A 16197-nucleotide genomic window follows, 5' to 3' on the forward strand; every position below is an offset into this window, starting at 1 on the left:
TTCCTCATTCTGTCTACCTCATGTAAAAGTATTGTTTACCCTGTTCTTTTTTCCATGTTTAATTTCTGTGAAATCAAATTATCTTTGCAAAGTCTGTTTTCCAAAATTTTTTTGTGCTGCTTTTTATTGACAAGAATCCAATGATTCACGGCTCTTTCTAGGTTCCTCATTTGTGTTCATAGCTAACTATATGCTTTTACTGTTACAGTAATTCCTTTCATGAAGAGCATCAGGTCTTGCATCCCATTCTTCTCTTTGGTTTGAGGACATCTTTATCAATCTGTATTCTTTTATTGTGTCTTGACTGAACTACAGTTTATTTCCCTAAGAACTTAACATTTATTTAACTGGTGTTCAGAAGACAGGAAACTCTAATGTGAAAGAGATATTATATGCAAAAATATAAAACAAGAAAGCTTACCTCCAACACAGACTATGAGATCTGCAAGTTGAAATGCTATATACTTCCCTAAGCATGTTAGCATTGGTTCGTGGACATGTTCTATTGTCATACAGCCTCAACCATTGTTTTGGCAACTCTAAGGCTAACAAGCTAAAAACAAGTTTACATTATAATAGGTCTGCAAATGTATTAAAAAATGAGACAAGCTCACATTTTATTGTACTTTATATATTTCGCTTGTACTATTATCAGTCTTTGTACCAGAATTATGATGGTGTGTATATTTCTTTGCTTCTGTAAAGGAATGTGCTGGCATCCTTATCTTTTTATAGCAATTTAATGAATATATTTTGTTTTAATGAATGAGACACCAAACAGTGCTCTGGAGGTAACTTATAGACTGGGTGTCTTATACATTTAATAATAGTTGTATTAATTATTTTAGAATTTTGTACAATATATTTTGATAACATTTACCCTTCAGCTCCTCCAACGTCCACCCTCACCTCCCTACCCACCCAACTTCATGTCTTCCTTTTTATTTTTAAAAAGATTAAATAAGAAAATGCTTTCAAGTTCAGAAAAGTATGTACTATTTTAGCCAGCAAGTTAGAGCTTCTTTTTTTTTAAGGTAAGTTTTCTTATATATTAATCTGATATACATTATCTATTTCACAACATTGTTTCCTGCCTCTTGAACCCAGGAAGTGTGTCCCAGGCTGCTTTGGCTATCATGTCCCTCCAGGTGCTTTTTTTTTGTCTGTATGTATTGTACTCATTGTGATTACCTAGGGAGGGTGTTTAAATTTTGCTGCTGTCTTCTGGACTCCCTGTTGTCCCAAGTAAAGGTTACAATGCTGTAGTAAGTTTTTACTTCAAAATCCTTCCTGTGCTGTCTGATCTCCATAAATTTTATTATTACTACAAATTAATTTTCATATGCTACTGTGAAAATGATCTCTAAGAAGCCATTTGAGTCGAGCTGTGTTCCTCCAGGCTTATATCTTAGTTTGTCTTTTTTTTCCTTTAATTCATTTTTCTTCTCTCTTCTGTTATCTTCTTTCTTCCTTCATTTCTTCACCTGGACAGTCTTTTAAACCCTGACCCTCTAGATCAGAAATTTTCTAGTTTTTAATTAGCATAATATGGCATAACTTACCTTTCTATGACCACTCTGGCTTCTACAGAAAATCCTGACAGTTCTCCTTTCTGTCCCAGAGTTTCCTGGAAACAGTTTTAAAACTTGTTGCCACATATGGTGACTCACACCTGTAATCTCACCACTCAGAAGGCTTAGGCAGGAATATTATCAGAAGTTCAAGGTTATCCTGGGATTCATAGCTACATAGTAAAACCTTATCTCAAGCAAACGAAATGAAGAAAGGAAACTGTTGTTAATGTTTGGTCGTCTGGGCCACTTCAAATTCTGGTTTCTTTGACTCAGATGACAGCTGACCTTTGAACTCTACTATCATAATGAGAATGACACACATTCACACATGACAGCTGTTGTCTCCATGGCTTCTCTCTCAATTTCTGCTGCTCCATCAAGATGTCTTTTCTGAAGACACAACAGTTTTTGTGTAATGTCTGGGCCTTTAACTATAACCAAGGAAAACAGCAACTGTCCACTGTACTTTTTAGCCATCAAAACTGTTCAGTTATGATGAGATTAACACAATTTTCCAAATAATCCCACAATGTGTCCCAAGAGAACCAACATCATGTCTTGGGATATATTCATAACTATAGATTAATGCACTGCTTTACAGTTACAAGATGCAGTTTGATACAAAGACATGAGAGTAATTCCAGGGTGTTGCAAACCCAGGTTTGATGAAGAGTTCACTAATCCCATTCTAAATGCAAGTTAAGGTAAGAGAAAAAGCAGTCCATATCAGCAAGATGCATTGCACAGGGGATTCTGCTTTCTGATGCCAGCTTGTTCATTCCAGTCTCCCAGTATTGAAGTAGTAACTCTGAATCTAGAAACAAATCACTGACTATAAATAAGGTAGGTATTAGTACAGGTTCAATTTAAACCATCAACTCCAGTCAGAGGATTAGGCTTGCATTTGTTTTCAAAAGCCAACTTGCCTTTGACAAAAGGTGTTATTTTAATCAGACCATTCATTTCTGAGTAAAAAGTTGTGTGGTTTTGAAAATATATGATGCACAAAGCACACATTCCATTCTTTCCTCATTCTGAAAAGTATTAGCAGAGACATGGAAGTATCTGTATCTGTAGTATATTCAAAACCTCAGCTAATGTGTGCTCACAGTATCCTGAGACTAGGTCCTTTACTGATAGCTCTCTATGTAATGACTTATAGCAATGCTGCTGTGCTCACTTCAGAGAGGAGAAAAATAAGCCACAGCATTGAGCTGCCTCACTGAAACCTAGGCAGCACAATCCTGTTGGCTCCACCTTAGATATATATACTACTCTACGAAATAAGACCTCAAACAAATCAGTGCACAGTCATTGCTACTATCACTCCACACTAACCCAGACATTGTGCTAGGGCTTTAGGAAAGAAAGATCTCCCAACAGCTCTGGCCAGTGCTGCTGCTGAGCACTGAATTTCACCACCCCACAATGCTATTGTGTACCTCGTGGTGGGCAACACCTTAAAACAATCTTAGAATCTCCAGAAGTTAATCAAATAAAATGGATAGGTTTTAGAATGCTGAAAACCCAGAGATGAGCCTGCAAGGTACATCAGAAAATTGACAGGTGCCGAAAAAGACCCCCAAAGTGTGAGGGAGGCAGGGAACGTCCAGGTTCACAGCACACACACACACACACACACACCAAAACAAACTAACAAAAACCATGTGAATTGACTGTAGTCTAAAAGAACCCTGATTTTCTCATTCATGAGCCAGCAAATCAGCAATGAAACTCTGGGAAGGGCACTGGAGATGGAATAGTGAATAAGGGAATTCAGACCTACAGACATGGTTTCCACAGAGTCTAGTCACAAGGAAGATGCCCCTGAACTGACTGGTGCAGCACATAAGTTGGAAACCAGGACTGCCCTACCTGGAGGTCAGGGCATGGCATGATTTCTCACCCAGTGACTATGAAACTGGGAGTCTAACCTTATCTTCCCCTAGGATCTGGTCAATAACAGGAAATTGGCCAGGCACAGGGCTCCTCTGGGCCTGTGCAGAAACACCTCTGGGCAGCCCACACATATGAGTGGAAAGCCATCGGTGAGAGGATGAATGGTGTGTACTTGACATGAAAAGAAGGCTGCTGTCTTCAACACAGAGCAGAGAGGCACAGAAAGCAGAAGATGGACAGGCAGATTACTCCCCATGACCAGGAAGCACACTTTGGATGCCAGCTCTGTGAGATAACCAGAGAGTGACCAGAAAGAGAACAAGAGACTGATGCAGGGAATCCATGAGGACATGACCTCAGGGACACTGAAGAAAAGCACTGGAGAGAGGTGAGGTTAGCTGAAGATGACTGAAGACACATCCTCCTACCGGCCACTATGGTGGGACAAAAGAAAGCTGGAAGAACACTTCTGGGATGTGTGAGGGGTTGCAGTCCTTTAGAGCCAGCTCAGAAAACACCCAGGCATCAAGTTCTCAGCACAAAGGATATTTTACCCTTTCCCCAGAAGGGGCAAAAAGAGCATGGGGTGGGGTTAAGGGCTGCCTCTGGATCAGGCAAAGGCAGACAGCAAGCAACAGTTTTTGTGGGAGTGGGTTTTTAAGGGAAAATCTATGTTAGGATGAGTTAGTAAGTTCTGATTGGACATGTTAGTTAAAATACGAATTTTGATATTTGAACGTTGGTGTTTTGTCTCAGGAATGAGTCAGTGGCCAAATAAGGGAACAGACCTTGTTTTAGGAATGTAATGCAGACTAACTTTAGGAATGTAATCCAAAAATGATTTGGTAAGGGAGAGGAGGGAGCGGTGGCAAGACCTGTCGGTGCCATGTGTGCCATGCTTGGGCCTGATAGACAACCCTTCAGGAAAGACTTGCAAGAGATCCCAGGCAGAAGAGAGACACTTCAGTGAGCCTCACAATCCCTCTCACACCATTCCCATGTTGTGTGTCTCTAGGCTTTCACCTAGGGGTTTCAGTTCTGTGGGGTACAGAGTAGTGCAGCAGGGAGGTAAGAAGTAGGTCTGCAGGTAGAGTGAGGACGAGCCAGATGTAGTGTAAACATGTATAATGAGTCAAGTCCTGGGCCGCAGAGATGGCTTAGAGGTTCCGAGCACTGGCTGGTATTCCAGAAGAACAAGGTTCAATTCCTAGCATGCACATGAGTCAGATCCTGAGTTTCCATTCTCAGAAGATACTTTCTCAGCAATAACCACCCCCTGACATTAAACCCCACTGGCCAGTGAGAAATCCTCAAAAATATACCTAGTTTAAACTTGTTTTTGTTTTAGGATGCATTCCCTTCTACCAAGCACATGACAGATCTTCAGAGTTCAATTTCACAGTTTGGTTATCCAAATCCATAAAGTCTACAAGAGTAATATTTGAGTGGTATGTATCCATATTTGCTATAAAAAATAACTCAGAAAGCATAATCACTTGTTCCTTAATTAGAAACTAGAATAAATGGCTAAATGAGGATTCAACTGTCTCTTATTTCTAATCAGTGAAATTGACCTTCCCGTGAAGAGGCAGGAATTTTATAAGACGAGGAGACCCTATGGAGTTTTAATCTCATAGCTTAGTTTTTTAAACAAATCACCTATTGGCCGTAAAACATAAAACAAATCTCATAAAGAAGAATGAAATATTTGAAAATCACCTTAAAGTTAGCTTGAGAGACTGAGAAAAATAAGAACAAATGCACATTTCTACCTGTTCAAATGTAGAGAAGTAAGTTAGCCCTGGAAGCTGCAGACATCAGCCATGATGGGAACTGAGATGTTTTGGGTTTTGTTTTGTTTTCTAAAACAGGCCCACAGATCACCCCGCCCTGTTCTCTGCAGGCAGCTGCACAATGACTATCAGGCTAATCCTTAGGCTGCTTCTTCAAGTCAATTTCAGGCACTTCAAAGACATTTTAAACCCCTGCCATAGATATAGTGATCTCTACCCTCACAGACACTCATTCATCCTTCTGCAATCTACTAATTGAGTGTCTTGACAGGTGTTCCTAGCAGTGAAATTGAACAGATTCTGTCACATCTGAAAAATCTCACCGTTATGAGTTAAACATATTTTTGTTGTTCTTTGTTTGGTTGGTCCTGGGATTGAACCTAGGGCCTCACACATACTATGCATGTGCTCTACCACTGACCTACAGTCCAGCTGGGACAGATTCTCCAGCCGTGCCCTCTTCATTTGCATTCATCTGGCATATGTAGCTGTGCAGAAGACTGTGTTTTAGGTGTGTGGAGAACTTTTGGACACTTCAGATGGATGAGCTATAACTCATTTTATAGCTGATGCATATTTGTAATATCTTCAAGTAAATGGGTAGGGTACTGTGTTAAGAAAATGCCAACTATGGGGTAGTGCCACTTGTCTTCTTGTACATTCGGTGAAGCATGTGAAGTCTTTATTTCAGTGAACTGGCTCCACAGAAGCCAAGTAACAAGAAGGGTAGTGTAGTACTGTAGACAGCCATCAGTTGCAAGCTCTCTAAACCAGGGCAAATTCAAGGTAGAGGAACTTAGAACTTTGTACACAAAAATTAGATGGTTTGGATCAGAGAGGCTAACTAATTTGCTGTAAACTTTCATTCAATGTTTACATTCAAGGGCATCACATCCAATTAACTGTACTTTTACATCTTGATTTGATTCATGTGGTGTTTTCCAAAAGGTTGTTTTATGTAAAAAGGATTCTTGACTGAATGTAGTTTGAAGAAAGAATAAGTAACCATATAATGCTGAATGAATTCACAGTGGCCAGGACTGTATATAGACGTCTGGTCAGAATCAAGCCAGGCAAAATCCCAGTATAGATGGGGAGGAGCTCACCAGTTCCCACTCCTATCTAAAGAGCTATTTTTGGTGGTGGCTGCTGGGAGTGGTCACATCTGTGTTTGGGGGAGGATATGTCCCCTTAAAGGCTACCTGTGTATAAATAGAAGTTCCTATATTGAAACTCATAGGTACCCTTTTTTAAGAGCATGTGAATCTGGGAGGGACAAGTTGTGCAGAGGAGGAGGGAGATAGGGTAAAAACTAAGGGGGCAAAGGTGGTTTTGATCAAAACACATTTATGCATGCATTAAATCCTTACACGAGCAGACAAGCAAAAAATAATTAATTAATATACAGAGATCTATTAAACCTTTTACACTATTGCTCAGTGGTGATTTTCTGGGGGAGGAAAGGGTAAAATGGCCTCATGGCAGAAGTCCAAAGTACAAAGCACATCTATCACAAGAGCTCTGCTGGTACATCTTTCTCACCCACCTCCTGCCCTTCCGCTCACTCAGCATCCATCATTATGCTTCCATTTCTGTCACTCAAAGAATGCTCTATAAATGGACTAATTGAAAACAGAACTTCAAGGTAAGGCATCTCTCCTTATAGCTCAGCACAATTTTCTGGAGACATATTTAAGTCCCTCAGTATAATCAATCATTCCTGTCTGTCACTGAGTAGTAGTCCTTAGAATCAATGTACCAGCCTCTTATTCATCCACTGAATGGAGTCTAGGACGGTTCTCGATTTTGCTGCTATTAAAGCTCCTACAGCATAGGTGTATACATTTTCTGTTACTATACCTTAACTTTCCTACCCTGAAATGCATCGAGTCATCAGCTATATATGCATTTGGTTATTATAGTCTTAAAAAGCTGTCCTGTGTGAAGGACCCAGTGCCTCCACAGCCTCCCTGCCATTTGATTTTATCCTTCAGTCTATTATTGTAGGTATGATTTATGAATCCCCTTTTAGCTGATGATAGTTAATCTTCACACATGCTATTTTTGACTGTTATAATTTCATTGTTTACTTCTCTGCTGTTGAACTTGAGTTCTTGGTATGATCAGAGATGTGTGTCTTTTCCTTTATTGAGTGTCTTTCCTCCACTTGAATTTAATAATAAAAAGCAGCCATAAAATGCCATTTATTAAATTTGATCATTACACATTATTTATATGTACTAAAAATAACCCATAGATATACAAGGTGTTGTTCAACTAAAAGTGAAAAAGACAAATCTGAAAAACAAAAAACAAAAAAAGCAGGGCAGTGGTGACACATGCCTTTAATCCTAGCACTCTGGAGGCAGAGGCAGGAAATCTCTGTGAATTCGAGGCCAGCCTGGTCCACAGAGCAAGTTCCTGGATAGCATGGTTATACAGAGAAACCCTGTCTCAAAAAAAAAAAAAAGAAAGAAAACAAGAGAGAGAGAAGGGGTGGAGCTCAGATCTATGTGTATGGGTGTATATCCTATTCTACTCATCTATTTGTCCATCTTTTCACATATTACCATATGGGCTATTAATGTAGTGTCAAAAATATGTTTATTGAATCATCCTACTTTTAGCTGTATTTTTAAAATTGTTCATTCTGCGACCTCTGACTTTGAATTTAAGTTATTATCATCTTGTATAGTTGTACAAAGACTCTCCAGGATTTTGATTACTAGGTAGTATAGTATAGCTGTGTCAATTGAAGGTGATTTGACCCCTTATTGTGTTGAATCCCTAGTGCATAAGTACTCCCAGATATCTTCAGGTATGTAAGTTGTCTTTGATTCTTTCTATCATGAATATATAGCTTTCAGGATTGCTGTCCTGAACATATCTAGTTATATTCACACATTCACACATTCTAAACTGTAAACAGGGTAAACTTTAAAGACAGATGCATCACCTCTGGCTCCACAGTTCATTTCTACTGTACAGAAATATTATTTTTGCATGTTTGATGCTTGCATGTTCTTAATACCATGAGAGCTCATTGTGCTTATTTCTTGGTTCTAGGCTTTTTACATAATTTTTGAAAACTTTGTACATAAGCACTGGATGTCCCTCATTGCTACCACTGCTTACTCACTCAGACTTCTCTCTTGGGTCCCACCTCATCAAACATGGTCTCTTCTTTAATAACTATTGTTACATACATATACATATATGTGTGTGTCTTGTATCTATTTATACACATGTATGTACAACCACCTAGTGTGGAATAATCCTTCTGTACACTTGTGAATATATGTCACTGTGATTGGTTTCATAAAGAAGTTGACTGGCCAATAGCTGAACAGGATAAGGTTAGGTGGGAGAGCCAAAGTGAGAATGTTGGGAGGAGGAAGGGTGAAGTAAGGGGAGTCCCGAGAGACACAGAGAGAAGCAAGATGGGCATGCTTCACTGAGAAGAGGTACCAACCCACATGGCAGAGTATAGATAAGAAATATGGATTAATGTAAATGTAAGAGTTAGCTAGTAACAAGCCTGAGCTATTGGCTGATCATTTATAATTAATATTAAGCCTCTGTGATGGAGGGGACAGAAACTTCCACCTAAAACCTATGTGGGCACTCCCCCTGGAGGAAAATAATTCTCCTCTGTCAGCAGCCATTGACCACATGAGAGCCCCTCCCTGAGGACTGGCTCTTATAATATCCAAAGGTGGCAGCAAGATACAGCCAATGTTGCAATGGTGGCACTTAATCCTGGTCGTAGCCAGCAGCAGTAGGAGGGCATTTGTACCTTGTACTGTAAATCTAGCCAACTACTCTTGGATGAAGCTGTCAGAAACTAAGAGAAGACTCTAATACTGCTATTTTCCTAAACCAATATAATTTTTAACCATATTCTAAATACTTATCCTTATACCCACTGATAAGTGGAGTTCTTACCCTCATCAAAGAAGTTTCTTTTTACACACATAGAGATGTTAAAGATAGACACAACTGGTCAAATTGCAGAGAATAAGGGGCCATGGGATTCCTAACCCTAACTGATACACCTGCAATGTAACTTCCCCACTTAGGCTCAGAAGAAATTGTGAAAGATGGTGCAGAAACATTGTAAGAGTCAGAGTCCTAGCACACTTGTTTCCCCTGGGCATGATAACAAAAATACACTCATGAACTCTCCATAATATGGATGCCTCAACAAGAAGAGGATAATGATACCAGTTGACATGTCACAGTGGACAAGGGAAATCCCACATGGGCCCATCCCCAGGTGAAGAGTTGCAGTGTTTTAACAGATGCTTGGAGTTCGCTGCCTAGACAGTAGCATCTCTATAATCACACGAGGATTATTTGTGCAATCTCATTCTTGTTCAAATTTTTCTTCAACCTTGACTTTTAATTAACTGAGCATATTTTAATATTTCCATGGTTGACCCATAAAATAACTTGCTAAAAATTGCTTAGTTTCAATTTTAGAAGGGCACAAAATCACATGGAATCTGTGCCCAATGGCCTTTGAAAATGGGTGCTTTGCAACTTGGCATGAACTGTGCAAAATTCCTTGGGCCCAAGTTACCTTCCCCCAGATTACTCTGGTTTTATTTGGTTTTCCTCAAGGAGTCACTGTGTTTTACTTTTTGTTTTGTTGTTTTTTTTTTTCTTTGCATTATATACATAAGCACATCTCTTTCTGAGTAGAATTCAGTTTCATCTCAGGCATAAACACCTTCAATTTAGAAAAGAGCTGTGTGCTCTCTTTGGTTCTTGAGACCTCACTTATAGACAGCAAAAACGGCCTCACATCACAGCCTTCCCGGAATATTTGCCTTTTAGAAGTCCTGTTCTCAGCAGGCCTCCACGGGTGCCAAGATATAAAATAACTTTTAAAAATAACTCTCTACCAGCAGTTTATTTTCTTCACATCTGTGATAATTTGTTTTTCATGACCATCATATTTTTGAGCACTTCCATGACACCTTAGAATATTGAATAACAAACTATTTGAAATATTGTCACTAATGTACTCAATTTGGATTCCATGACTTTGTATAATAGATACTTCTCATCCCAGTATAGGATTACATGTCAGCATCACTTCTAAGTCACTCAATGACATTCCTTAACTATTGGTTTGCACGTTGTCTACCAAAATTTCCCACTGTGAAATTACACCTTGTTCCTTTTCATTTCTTGTTAGCCTAGCCTATAATTTTCAGGGGTGATGTTAGCTATAGTATTTTTAACATAACCTTTGCAGGATAATGAAGTTCCTTCAAATTCCTAGTTTTCTGAGAAATTTTAATTAAAAATTTTGTTTCACTGTATCCTGTTTCCAGATTCCCTAAATGATCATATAGTATTTCCTGTTTATAGGTTGACATTCTGAGTCCTGTCAACTGATTGTTAATGTGACCACTGTTGCAACCCTGAGATGGGCTGCCTTTCTACATTGACATACAGTGTGGAGAGGCAAAGGCCATTTGTTCTTATTCTGCTTGTGATTCTTGTTTCTACATAAATGAAGCCTTACTTTTCAGGGGGAAAAAAAATCATCTGTCTGACTTTACTCTTAGATATGGCAGGACTAAAATAAGCTAGATGAAACTTCCTTGTTTCTATTTTCTGTTAGAAATGTGTAGATTGGTGTTATTTCTTGGATAGATGTTGCTTTATTTTTTTCATGAGAACTCCTGTGATTAGAGTATTGTTTGGGGGAGGTAATTAAGTGTAGAACCTTCTTTAATAGATGTAGGTTATGAAAAGGGTTGTGTTGTTTGTTTTTGGGGGCCTAGATAACCACACTCCATATATATGTTCTCCAATGATGTACATTTAGCTGCAGGTTTTATGATTTCATTTTTCTGTTAAGCTGAGCAATTCTCCATTGTATGTATGCACCATGTTTTCATTACCCATTCATCAGTTGATGGACATATAGTTGATTCCATTTCCTAGTTGTCGTGACAAGGGAAGTAATGAACATGGATGTGCAAGTGTTTCTGTAGAAGGATATAGAGTCCTTTGGATATATGGATAGGGTTTCATAGGTTCTTTATATGGCAATCTATTTCTAGGATTTGGTTTGGTTTGGTTTAGTTTGTTTGAGAAACATCTATACTACTTTCCAGTGTGACTGCACTAGTTTATACCCTGTCCAACAATGTAGAAGTGTGCCCTTTCCTCAGATCCATGAAAATATTTGTTGTTTTTTGTGTTTTGTTTATGGTGTTTGTGAATGTAGTGAGATGGACTTTTAAAGTAGCTTTAATCTGTACTTCTCAGATAGCTAAGGATACCGAACACTTAAACATGTTTGCTAGCCATTTGTGTTTCTTCTTTTGAGAAATTTCTGTTCAGTTCCATACGTGGCCCATTTTTTAATTTAAAAGTTTTTGAGAATTCATGTGCATGTGTATTGCTAGCAGCATTTCCACCCTGCCCCTCCCCTTTCCAACTCCTTCAGTATTCTGTTCATTTACTCCATCTCAAGTTCATGACCTCTTCTTCTGTGGTTATTGTTGTTACCCACCCTGTCTCTCTAAATATATGAGTATGTATATGAATATACATTCATTTAGTTTTGCTGGCTGACCATTGTAGATTAAATAGCCTACTAGAGAGTTTGGTCCTGGAGAAAAGAGATTTTCAACTATCAGCAGGTATTGAATATGTATAGCTTTTCATCTAGGTCTAGGGCCTAGATGAAATTTTTCCCATCAACAATGACTTAATGAGTGGTATTGTTGCTATGATGATCTTACTTGGGCAACCATATTGTTGCAATTTCATCTGTGCAGTTTCCTGTTGTGTCTAGAAGACACTGTCTTTCAGCAGGTGTCTTGGTCCTCTAGTGCTTGCATTCTTTCCATCCCTTTTGCCTGTGGCTTGGGTGTAGTGGTTACATTGTAGAAGAACCCTTTGAGGCTGGGCAACCTAACAGTCAGTTATTGATGCATTTTGGCCAGTTGTGGATCTGTAAATAACTTCCATCTGTTTCAAAAAGAAGTTTTGATGAGGGGTGAGAGCTACACTTATATGTGGATATAAGGATCCTGTTTAGAATACAGTAGAAATTACACTGGTTTAGGAAAATAGCAGCAGTAGGTTCTGCTCTCAGATCCATGACCCTTCCAGCTATGGGACCTTGCTAGGTTTCCAGTACCAGGAATGAATTCACTCATATTTAGCAGGCCTTATATCCAATTAGACAGCAGTTGGTTACTTCAATATAGAAGTGCCATGATTGCTCCTCTGGAGATAACTTGGCCATGATTGTGCTTCATTGGCTTTGCAGTGGTGTAGGGCTATTATCTAGTTTTCTCTCATGGCAGCTTTCAGAACACCTTCTGATGCTATGAGAGTTAAGCCTCGGGGAAGAGGCTTCAGTGTCAGTTCCAGCTTGATTCCTTCAAGTCCTATATCTAAAATATGTGGTGCTTTCAGCAATAGGGTTTTGCCTCCAAATTCTTGGAGGTAACCAATGTCAGTGACTATAGCCTATTTTATTTGGGGATTTTGTAACCTCTGACTAAAATATTAAGGGAAGTTTTCATGATTGGCACACAGGATTTTGTTAAATGAGCTGTGGCTCGTGCAGGGAGCATTATCACCCTATGTGGCATAATTCCATCTAAATATAGCTATATCCATATATCCTTATATGCATTATGCATTATTTTAAAATAAGCTTATCTATAATTCTACACACAAACCCAGTTCAAATGGTCAAAGACCTCAATGTGAAACCTGAAAAATACTGAAACTTCTAGAAAAAAAAACATAAACTATGTTCTACAATATATAGGTTCAGAAAAGGATGATCTGAATAGGACTCCAATAGCTCAGGAATTAAGACCCACAATTGACAAAGGGGGCCTCACCAAACTGAAAAGCTTTTGTTCAGCAATGGAAACAATCAGTAAATCAAAGAGGAAGCCACAGACTGGGAGAGAATCCTTGCTAACAATACATCTGATACAGGATTAATATTATCCAGGATTTAAGAAAAGTCTCATTAAAATAAAGATTTAAAAAAGCAAAATAGAAAATGACCCATATGACGAATCAGCTATGGATCTAAACAGAAAGTTCTCAAAGGAAGAGATAAACATAGCCAGGAAATGTCTTTTTAAAACATTCAAAAACTTTAACAATTAGAAAAATGCAAATTAAAACAAGTTTGAGATTTCATCTCACTCCATTCAGAATGGCTAAGATCAAGGCAACCACTGACAGAAAATACTGGGGAAGATGTGAAGAAAAGGGAACCCTCATTCCCTCTTGATGGGGTTGCTAACTGGTACAGCCACTGTGGAAATCAAAACAGAGAATTCCCAAAAAGCCAGTTGACCCTGCTCTGCCACTCACTGGTATATACCCAAAGGCTTTGATATCCCAGTACAGAGATACTTGCTTCAATGTATTCACTGCCAGTCTATTCACAGTAACTAGGGAATAGAAACAACCTATAGCCAATGAATGAAACAGGAAAGCGATCCCCCCTCAGAATTCTACTCAGCTACAAATTAAGTCACAGAATTTGTGGGTACATGAATGGAACTAGAAATATATACTGAGGTAGCCTAGACCAAGATGGAGCCTCACCCTGAATCTTTAGATGTAAAGATGTAAGTAACTACATAAACCAGGAAAGTAGAGAAAGGCCAAGTGGATGGAGAGAGAGTAGGAGTTCTAGAGAGATAAAGGATAGACACGGGAGCTATAGAGGGGCTGGAGGAGGAAATTGGGAGAATATTTTAACAGATGGGAGGAAAGATATTACAAAGGAAGAGGGGAATAAGAGATAGATAACATTAAAGATACAGCCATTATTTAAGTAGATGGTTTTCTTTATATGTATTTTCTTGACGTCTTTGTCCATACTAGACATAAATCCTCTGTCAAATGTATAGCTTGTGAAAACTTTCTCCCATTCTTTGGGATTCCCCTTCACATGCTTGGACTTCTCCTTTTATGTATGGGTTTTTAATTTCTTAAGAGTCCATTTATTAGTTACTGGTCTTACTTCCGCTACTAGCATTCTGTTCAGAAAGTTCATACCTGTGCCTGTAAGTTGAAACTTACTCCTTTTTATCCCCTAGCAGTTTAAGGGTATAAGGTCTTACCTTAAGGTTGTTGATCTATTTGAAGTTGAGTGTTGTGCACAATGACAGACAAAGGCCCACTTTCATTTTTATTCATGTTGAAATCCATGTTTCCTGACACCATTTATTGAAGATTTTTGTCTTTTCTCTAATATGTATTGCTGACATTTTTGTCAAAACTCATGTAACTGTAGTTGCATAGACTTATGTCTGGGTCGTCAACTATGTTCCACCAATTTACATGTCTGATTCTGTGACAGTATCACGTGGATCCTATACTATGTCACTATTCTATAATTTGAAGTCAGACATGATGATGACTCTCACGGAATTATTTTTGATCAATATTGTTCTTGTTTTCTTTGGTGTTCTGTACTTCTGCTGAAAGAATGATTGTCTTACCAAGACTTGAAAGTAGATCTGACACTTGTGTGGGCTATGGGTTGATGGTTTCTGCCAATAACTTTGCACCAAGGCCCATGGCTTACTTTCTGTATGAGGCATCTCCTCTCTTCTCCCAACAGTGAGCTGCATGGCTGTAACTGTGTTCAGCTTTGCTTACTTCTTTTTAGTTCACTGCCAAGCTCACTCTCCAAACTTTCAAATAATCCTCAGTCATGACTTTTGTGATTTTTTTCTGAAGTTATTTGTCTCTTTTGAATAGTCTATGCTCTTTGACTCCTCTCCTTTACTGGGTCACAGAGATCACCTTCAAGTCAGTCGTTTTCCTGGAGTTCCTGTTTTGTAATTTTAAATGATGTTGAATTGTCATTGTTATTGCTAATAGCATCCAGACATTATCATATTTTCCCAATTATTTGTTCTTCTAACAACTTAGACTTGCTAAAATTTCTCACTGCATGTATACATTTTCCCTCTTTCCATATTATTTGGACTCAAATATTTAATTACTGTGGATCAGAATTGTGGAGTCTTGTGCTTTCCTAGGGGAGACTGTGCCCTTGTCATTAGTAACACTTCTATTTGTTCCTACCATAGTCTGTATTCTGAAGCCTGCTGTCTAGAATAGACACTAGCTCTTTATTGACATTGTATCCATTCCCTATTTTTTTAAACTTTTAACTGAATTATGTATTTTTGTCTGAAGTGGCTTTCATGTCTCATATCATCCAGTCTTGAATTAATTTTCGGTGTGTTTAGACCATTAGTATATAAACTGAATATTGATAGAAAGGAATAAAACAGACTGTTCTAGTTCTTGTACTCCATTAGCCTCTGTTTTATGTCTCTGTTTTAAAATTAAATGAAGCAGCTTTTGCTTCCATTGTGTCTTTTCCATTGAAGTACTATTTATAATGATTCTAAAATAGCTTAGCATTTATTCTAGGACTTATGATACATATTGACCTTCAGAGTGATTTCCAGATTTCATTTTGCTAATGTGAACCTGCTATAAAAGCCTGTGAACAGCACACTCCCAGGGTCTTCCTTGAAGCTCTTGGAGAGTTGCTACTGTTCCTTGTACTGTTTCTTGTGCTGTCACTATAAAATGTAGAGCCATAATTTTGCCTTGGCTGTTATCTTTTAAATAAGTAAATTTAAAGAATAGATAGTGTCATTTATTGGATTTCTAACACTTTTTCCCATTTCTAATTCATTTTCCTATGCAAATGTCTGAATAAGTCTTATATTTTGTCTTTAAATTGCTTCATTTGCCATTTTTTTTCATGAGCAAATCAAACATTGGAGCATTCCCTTAGATTATGTGTATTTTAGGTTTCTATGTTATCTTCATCTTTAGGAAGGTATTCTCGCTGAAGTTTGTTTTTGGATTTTTTTGTTTTGTTTTGATTTCAGAAC

At 38.3% G+C, this 16197-nt stretch overlaps 1 protein-coding gene and 1 pseudogene across 1 annotated transcript in view; both read left to right on the forward strand.

Annotated features, from left to right (window-relative positions):
• Gabrg3 (gamma-aminobutyric acid type A receptor subunit gamma3) overlaps positions 1 to 16197 on the forward strand; it is a 570299-nt gene that overhangs the window by 537585 nt on the left and 16517 nt on the right. The gene's annotated exons all lie outside the window — the stretch shown is intronic.
• On the forward strand, positions 4997 to 5110 carry LOC113834571 (annotated as a pseudogene).

Source organism: Cricetulus griseus, chromosome 3, assembly GCF_003668045.3.
Source record: "Cricetulus griseus strain 17A/GY chromosome 3, alternate assembly CriGri-PICRH-1.0, whole genome shotgun sequence".
NCBI classification, from domain to species: Eukaryota; Metazoa; Chordata; class Mammalia; order Rodentia; family Cricetidae; genus Cricetulus; species Cricetulus griseus.